The sequence below is a fragment of the Mus caroli genome, chromosome 17 (assembly GCF_900094665.2).
Source record: "Mus caroli chromosome 17, CAROLI_EIJ_v1.1, whole genome shotgun sequence".
Classification (NCBI taxonomy): domain Eukaryota; kingdom Metazoa; phylum Chordata; class Mammalia; order Rodentia; family Muridae; genus Mus; species Mus caroli.
The window spans coordinates 71,537,303-71,545,346 of NC_034586.1; the positions used below are offsets into that span (position 1 = coordinate 71,537,303).

Genomic DNA, 8,044 nt, shown 5'->3' on the forward strand with positions numbered 1-8,044 from the left:
TAATGCTGTGACCCTAATACAGTTCTCCTAAACTTATTTGCGTTGCTACCTCACTACTCTAATTTTGCTACTGTTATGAACTGCAATGTAAATATCTGATATGCATGATATTTGGTCTATGACCCCTAAGGGGTCACAGTGAGAATAAATCCTTTAGGAGACAGAGCTTTGCTGGAGAAAGTAGTTTGCTCAGTGTGGGCCTTGAGGCTTTGTAGCCTAGCCTCACTTTCTCTTCACCCTTTACTTCTTGAGTATAGATACAATGTGACCAGATAGCCTCCTTCCCAGCTTGCTGTCTGGTGTTCCTTGTGAGATCAACTGTGTCCTTCAAAGACCTTGAGTCAAAATGAATCCTTCCTCCCTTAAGTCACTTTTTTCAGGTCTTTGTTTATTTATTTTTTGTTTTCTACAATTGTAGAAAAGTAATTAAAACACATCTGTACACATATCATATTTTATAACTGTGAGAAAATGAGACAAATTAAAGAAATGAGATTGACCTAATTTGCATAATACTACTTGTAATTTGTATAGCTATTTTATCTATATATTTGGGATTATGTAAAATTTCTTAATTAAAATTGGGTCATAAATAAAGTTTAAAAATCATTGCTCAATTTTACTCTTTTTGGAGACCTAGACCTCTATTTGAAGGAAGGATGAGTTTGGTATCCTTTTTCACAAACATACCCTCAGCCAGTTTTCTTATTGTGAAGTGTATTTCTCAAAGCATGAACTTGAGGTGATTTTGTTATGAATTAATTTGCTCTTTTTATCTAGGGATCTAAATTGTTTATCTTATAACAAGGTATGCCCAAAATCTTCATTACATTTTATTTTATCTATCTTTAAGGATTTATTTATTCTTATTTTATATCAAGAGTAATTTTGTTCATCATATGCCTGCAGTAACCACAGAGGCCAGGAAAGGGCATCGGTCTCCTAGAACTGGAGTTACAGATGGTTGTGAGCCATAGTGTGGTTGTTGGGAATCAAACCTGGATCCTCTGGAAGAGCTCCTGTTGTTCTTAATCACTGAGCCATCTCTCCAGTCCCTTTATTATTTTTTAGATATATGGTAGCAGTAATTTAACAAAATAACATAGTCTGGGGGTGTAGTTCAATGAGTAATGCATGTTACCATATGTGAGACCAGAGCAGCTTCATTTTTTCTGATGATATTAGCATGAGGTTTTAAGTGCTTCATAATACACAACTACATAGATATAAGTTGTGAGTTGTGTTGAAGGTTGATGAAGGGAATTGATTGTGTCTGAGCAACTAAGGAATACTTTCCTGTCTAAGAGACAGTTCTGATAAAATATGAAGACAGGGTGGAGCTGGGACATTTTTAGCAAAGAAAATCACAATGGGAGAATCAGGAAGTGTAGGGAGCAAGTGATAATTTTAGAAACATTAAGGACCTGAGCAAGGAGAGAATAGGATGGGGTAGCATTAGGATGGAGCGCCAAGACAGATCAAGTCAGACCTAATCACCTAATTTAAGGAATTCAGGGCATTAGAAAACTAATGAAATCCCTGGAGTGCTTGGTGTAGGAGAATCTGTAAGTAGATTTGTGTTTTTACAAGCTCATTCCACCTCCAGTGAACAGGACACCTGAGAGGTGGCCAGAATAATAACAGGGGTATGTCTAAAAAGTAGTTGCAATCCACACATATAGAGCATGATGATGGGTTGAACTTCCGGGTAGCAAAGGTGACAGGCAGAATGACTGAGAAAATCTTGGAGGTAAGATGGACAGTGCTCAGGGAGTTGGGAAGGCTACTGCAGATTGGCTTGTTTAGCCTCGGTAGATCTTGGTGGTATTCCCTAACAATTCTGTCCCATGTTAGGACCATTAGGATAATGCAAGATAAAGTGTGTTGTTGTGTGCCTGTGCTACTCTGATTCTTCTCAGAGGGGTGAGAAGAGAGTATGCCTCAGTCATCTCTATTTGCAATTTCTCCTCTTCAACAACCTAGCCCAGTAGTAGAGACAGTGCTTGATTCAGATTTTGTAGATCAGATTGTGACTGCATGTTAGGCTTTTTTTTTTTTTGCATCTAACTTGTCCTTTTTAAAGTTGTATAAAGACATGGAAGATATGGAAAATGTCAAAAGATTTGGGAGAACAAAGGATCTATGGAGGAATCTGACTTTTTTTTTTTTTTTTTACGTTACTTACTTTGGTTTTATTTGTCTTCCTTGTTACCATTTCTTTCTTATTTCTCTGACCCACTACTGGTGGAATCTGACTGTTATTAGGATTATGTGTCATTTCTCCCCCTTACTTGAAAGTTCACTCGTTTCTATTACTTCATACAAGGAGAATTATTTGAGTTAGCATAGGACCTACTGAATGCCAAGAGTCATTGGTGTTGTTGCATGCTCCATAGATGGCTGTGGTCTGTGTCCAGTTCTCCCCTGTGGGGTAGCCTATCGCCATGCTCCCCGTGTGTGTTATATGTTAGTGAGACAATCTTTCTTATTGAGCACATTGGTCAGTATTTATCTTCATGGAAAAATTAATCTATCTCAGAGTGTAAGAGATTGCTTAATAAATGTCAAGGTTACCTGTTATCTAATACATAGATTCATTAAAAAGGCTCCTCTTAACTTCATTAGAACAAATGCCCTAGGGCATTTTGGAAGGTGAACAAAGAACTCATCTTTCACTGTTATAGACTGCAAGTAGTCCAAGACCCTAGGACCTAAAACTGGATTCTACCACCCAGCTTGTGTGAAGATCATAAAATGCCTACTGGTACTTTCTTATATGTTTCTAGGGACTTTTATTTCTTCATTTTTTTTGTGGGGGAAAATTGAGTAATTGGAATGTATCACTAGCAAAGGACAGCCATTTGCATGCTGATCTTTCTTCCTGACTTCTTGTGGCTCTACTGGAATGCAGAGTGATATTCTCCTCTGACCTGTTTGCGTGATCTTCTTACCCAAACTTCAGTTTTAGCTCTGAAGTGACTCTGAGTTGTAGCTAATGAAACTCTAGGAACAGTTGTAGAGGATGCAAAGGCCAAACAATTTGAGATCAAATTTGTCAAGTAGCATTTCACAAAATGACTTATTGTGTTTTTCATTCTCTATCATACTTACAATTCTAAATGTCAGATTCTGTCCTCATATTCCTTCTCCGTCTGATGGAATTGGGCTCTCTCCTTTGGGCGCAGATGCCCCCATTCCTTCTTTCTAAAATACAACTTACAACAGGATACTGTAAATTTCCCACTTCCTGGAGGGAAAGGATTTTGCCATTACTCATCTTTCAATATACTGTTCCTACTAGAGTTCTTGGTTCCATTGCAAGAGCTTAACATATTTGTTGAGTGAATAATGCATACTTCATTAAGAGCATGTGATTTTATGTAAGGTAAAACATTTTAAAGTTTGAACATATATTAATTAGTTTACGTAACAAATATATTTCAAAATTTCATAGGATTAGTCAAACTGAATGTATTTTCAGTCACATGACAACTATGTGGTGGGTAATGATTAGTGGGTAGGGAGCTTTGAATTCCCTACACTTTCTTATAACCCTGCATGCTTCTAGGTATAAGTTGGAAGCCTATATCTATGATGGAGAAACTCCTGGGCATGCTCTTGTGTTACAGCGGTGCCTGCTGCCTTTAGCAAGACATATCCCTCTCATTAATCTACTCACCTCATATTAATTTGAGAGTTTACTTTTTGCAAGAAAATGTTCTAAGCACTTTGGATGTAACAGTAAGCAGATTACTTTCCTTGGGGAATTTACATTTTACTAGTAGTAAGTAACAAACCATAAGCAAACTAAATGACACTGCTTAGTGTTTTGGGATGTGATACGTGCTATGGAAAAATACAGGGTCTATCAAGGCAAACACAATCAGGCATATCTAGCAGGGCTTGTTGAAAGCTTATATTAATTATATTATGTTTTTTATTATAAATATATAATACTTATAATACATAGTCATACCAGCACATTATATTGATGGATTAATATTATATATTAATAATATGACATATATAATAATTATAACATGTTCTATTCTATTCTATTAATGAGGGCGTCTTTGAAATCAGGTAGCACTGGGTAATCTTTCCTAAATATGACCAGTTTGCAGATGTGTATATACTGCACATAGAAAGATCTCACCACCTAGTCTTTATCATTACTCTTTCTAGAGCATTATATCCACTAGTCCAATTGATTTGATGTAGACACCAGACTCCAAGACTCCAAACTATTTCATTTCCTTTTCTTGACTATTGTATTCTTTTAAAAAATTCATATCTGTATATATTATTTATTAAACAAGTTCCTCTCTGCTGCCATTTCCTTCTTGCTACTCTCTTAGTTCCTTGGTTTAACACATAGAACCTTTTTTCCTTTATTTGCATTTCTGTTGACAGAACCTAGGGTGTAACACATGCTGGGCAAGCATTCCACCACCAAGGTACACCTGCAGCCCAGTGGAAACAGTATTTCTCTTCTTAATCTAGTCATTCGAATGCTATGGGGGCACATGGGGGGTGACTGGGAGGGAGGCAGTGAGCAGGATGTAAAGTGAGTAAGTAAAAAAAATTAAATTAAATTAAAAATAATTAGAATGCTTCTTCTCTGTCAACTAATGAGCATAGGTTTGACAGCTCATCTCTAGACTTTGCATCCTTTTGATGCCAGTGATGAGGACTGGAGAGGCCTCATGGAGAGACAAAAAGAGGGGATTCATACCTAGTGTTTCTAGGTTCTTCTTACAGTCAGAGGAAGGATTCAGAGATGCAATGAAGGACTTCTCAAGAGTCACATCAGCACACTATGTATAGACTTTAATGGAGGAGATGCTTATTCATGAGCTAGGGCAAGGGGGGAGGTCAAGAATTCCCAGAGTGTGAAGTTGATGAATCTTCTTCATTAATTGAATTTTAGTCTGGATTCCTTATATCATGCATTTGATGTAGAAAAAATTTCAAGGAGAGAGTACTCAGTCTTGCCAAATGTGGTTGGGGGAGGGGGTGTAAGATGTGACCTGAGGGCACTGGAGCCACTGTCACTGAGCCCAGACCATGCTGTTGTTGGCCTGCCAGCCTCCAGGACCACGTCATGCACTAATGGTCTTAAAAGATTCAAAGTCTAAGATGGCAACCCTCAAGAACTAGCTGATTATGAATCTTCTTAAGGAAAAAACAGATTATACAGAACAAGCTTATGGCTATTGGGGTTGGTGCTGTTGGCACAGCTTGTGCCATCAGTATCTTAATGAAAGATTTGGCAGATGAGCTTGCCCTTGTTGATGTCATGGAAGGCAAACTGAAGGGAGAGATGATGGATCTCCAGCCTTTTCCTCAGAACACCAAGAATTGTCTCCAGTAAAGACCATAGTATGACTGCAAACTCCAAGCTGGTCATTATCACAGAGGGGGCCCATCAGCAAGAGGGAGAGGGCTGGCTCAATCTGGTCCAGTGAAACGTGAACACCTTCAAGTTCATCATCTCAACGTTGTAAAGTACAGTCCACACTGCAAGCTGCTGATTGTCTCAAATCCAGTGGCTATCTTGACCTATGTGGCTTGGAAAATAACTGGTTTTCTCAAAATCTGAGTTATTGGAAATGATTGTAATCTAGAGTCAGCTTGGTTCTGTGACCTGATGGGAGAAAGGCTGAGAGTTTACCCACTGAGCCATCACGGGTGGGTCCTGGGAGAGATTATGGTGACTCTGGGTGCCCGTCTGGAGTGGTGTGAATGTTGCCAGTGTCTACCTGAAGAATCTGAACTCAGAACTGGGCACTGATGCAGACAAGGAGCAGTGGAAAGGGTTTCACAAGCAGGTGCTTGATAGTGCCTACGAGGTGATCAAGCTGAAAGGTTATACATTGTGCGTCATTGGCTTCTCTCTGACAGACTTGGCCAAGAACATAATGAAGAACTTTAGGTTGCATCCCATTTCCACCATGATTTAGTGTCTCTATAGAATCAATGGTGATCTCTTCCTCAGTGTCCCTTGTATCCTGGGCTAAAATGGAATCTCAGATGTTGTGAGAGTGACTCTGACTCCTGAAGAGGAGGTCCACCTGAAGAAGAGAGCAGATGTCCTCTGGGTAATCCAGAAGGAGTTGCAGTTCTAAAGTCTTCCCAATGTCCCAACACTTCACTGTCTAGGCTGCAGCATAGCTTCTATGGAGACCACACAGTGTCTCCTCATTTGAGCTGGGGTTAGTAAAGTTGTTGAGGCAGTCTGAGGAAAATCTCAGTCCCCACAGCTGTACCCTGCTGCTAAGTGATACATGTGTAGTGGTAACCTGGTTAACATGACAGTCTCACTGTCTCCAAGACATATGGCCAACTGTGTGCAGGCTTTGACCATCCTGTGAATCTGTTTCATTGTTGTGCTGTGCACATTCACCAAACATGCCTAGGTCAACGAGTTCTCAGTTAGTCTTAACCTGGCTCCAGTGTGTAAGTCCAATATGCATATCTTGTGAATAAATGTTCTACAGAATACACACACACACACACACACACACACACACACACACACACACACACAAACACACGCACACACGCGTGTGTGTGTGAGAGAGTGTGTGTCTGTAGTGTACATTGCAATATTACATGAAATGTAAGATCTGCATGTGGATGATGCAACCAACCACCTACATGTCATGCCAATGAAAACACCAAATAAACCTTGAGCAGTGAAAAGAAAGATGTGGGCTGTGAGCAATCAACTGGCTTTGGAAAACCAAATGCAATTGCTCATCTTGGCAAGAGCCATTTCTGAAGAGTGATGGGGAAAGAGCTGTTCCAAGTGGGTAGAGGAGAGATGAGAAAAGATGAGGAAAAGGAGGAAGAAGAGAAGGGGGAGGAGGAAGAGGAAGAGGAAGAGAAAGAGGAAGAGGAAGATGAGGAGGTTATGTTAAGTATATAGTATTTTTCCAAAGAATATAGGGACAGAGAAACAATATATATAAGGATGAACAAGGGATATTATTGAAAATTATTTTGTTTTTTAGCTGCCTCCTTTTTTCCTTCTCTTCCTTGTCCTGCCCTCTTCCTCCTCCTCCTCCTCCTCTGCCTTCTCTTTTATATTTTCTGTTTTTGAGAAAAGTTCTAGCTATATAACTGACTTTCCTGGGACTTGATATGTAGACTGGTCTGGTCTCAGACTCTAGATCATTCCTCTATGTCTGCCTCCTGTGTGCTGGGAATACAAGTGCACACTACCATACTTGACTTTAAACCTCTTTTCTTTATAAGCTGGCTTCCTTAACATTTGTCATGGAGTTGGAAAGCTGACTTACTCACCTATCAAAGGGAATAGAGAAGGAATGCTATTGACATGGGACAGATGTGACAATTATAGAATAGAAACTACATTACTCTTGAAAGTAATGTGGATAACAGGTACTTCCTTCCACTTATCCTATTGGGCATTTCTGTAAGTTCAAATATTTTGTATTTGGGTGCATAGCTTGTCTGGAAGGGACTTATGTTTAAATTCACATGGCTCTGTCATTATAGTGGTTAACAAGAGAGTGAGAAATTATAACATGTGCACTGGTCATCAACTTACTTTTCCTATTCTTAAAAAAAGCATTTTATTTTATTTTATTTTATTTTATTTTATTTTATTTTATTTTATTTTATTTTATTTGTTTTACATGTCAACTGCAGTTTCCCCTCTTTTTTCTCCTCCCATTCTTCCCTTCCACAGCCACTCCTCCTCTGTTTCTCTTCAGAAAATGGCCTGCCTTGATGGATATCAGTCAGCCATGGCACGTCAGTTGCAGTAATTTTAGGCACTTCCTCTTCTTTTAAGGCTAGACAAGGCAACCCTAGGGGGAAAGGGTCTCAAAGGCAGGTAACAGAGCCAGAGACAGGTCCTGCTCCTGATGTTAGGAGTCTCACAAGAAGATTAGAGTAGACAACTGTAACATATGTATGCAGAGGAACTAGGACAGTCTCCCTTGTTGGTGGTTCAGTCTCTGTGAGTCCCTATGGGTGGTGGTAAAAACAGTTTTTAAAGATTTATTTTTTTTTT

The 8,044-nt window shown here is 39.2% G+C and overlaps 1 pseudogene; it reads left to right on the forward strand.

Annotated features, from left to right (window-relative positions):
• The first annotated feature begins 5,139 nt into the window (after nt 1-5,139).
• On the forward strand, nt 5,140-6,128 carry LOC110284273 (annotated as a pseudogene).
• The last annotated feature ends 1,916 nt before the right edge of the window (nt 6,129-8,044 follow it).